Source organism: Belonocnema kinseyi, chromosome 1 (assembly GCF_010883055.1).
Source record: "Belonocnema kinseyi isolate 2016_QV_RU_SX_M_011 chromosome 1, B_treatae_v1, whole genome shotgun sequence".
Taxonomy (NCBI): Eukaryota; Metazoa; Arthropoda; class Insecta; order Hymenoptera; family Cynipidae; genus Belonocnema; species Belonocnema kinseyi.
The window spans coordinates 171,970,947-171,971,394 of NC_046657.1; positions in this window are offsets into that span (position 1 = coordinate 171,970,947).

The window sequence follows — 448 nt, forward strand, 5'->3', positions numbered from 1 at the left end:
CCCTTTTCCAAGTAGTCAATAAGTATAATTCCACGTGCATCCCAAAAAACTGTAGCCATAACCTTACCAGATGACTTTACGGTCTTTGCCTTCTTTGGAGCTAGTTTGCCTGTGGAAATCCACTGTTTGGATTGTTCCTTTGTATCAGGAGTGTAATGATGTATCCATGTTTCATCCGCAGTCACAAATCGACGAAAAAATTCCTCACGATTCCGACTTATGCGCGCCAAAAGAGCCTCAGAGGCGACCACTCTATTGCGTTTATTCTCAGCTGAGAGCAAACACGGCACCCATCTTGCCGATAGCTTTTTCGTGCCTAATTTTTCATGTAGAATTGAAACAACTGCACCTATAGATATTCTTGTGGCCTCAGCTAACTCACGCACTTTTAATCTTCTATCCTTCAACACCATATAGTGGATTTTATTGATGAGTTCGGGAGTACTTG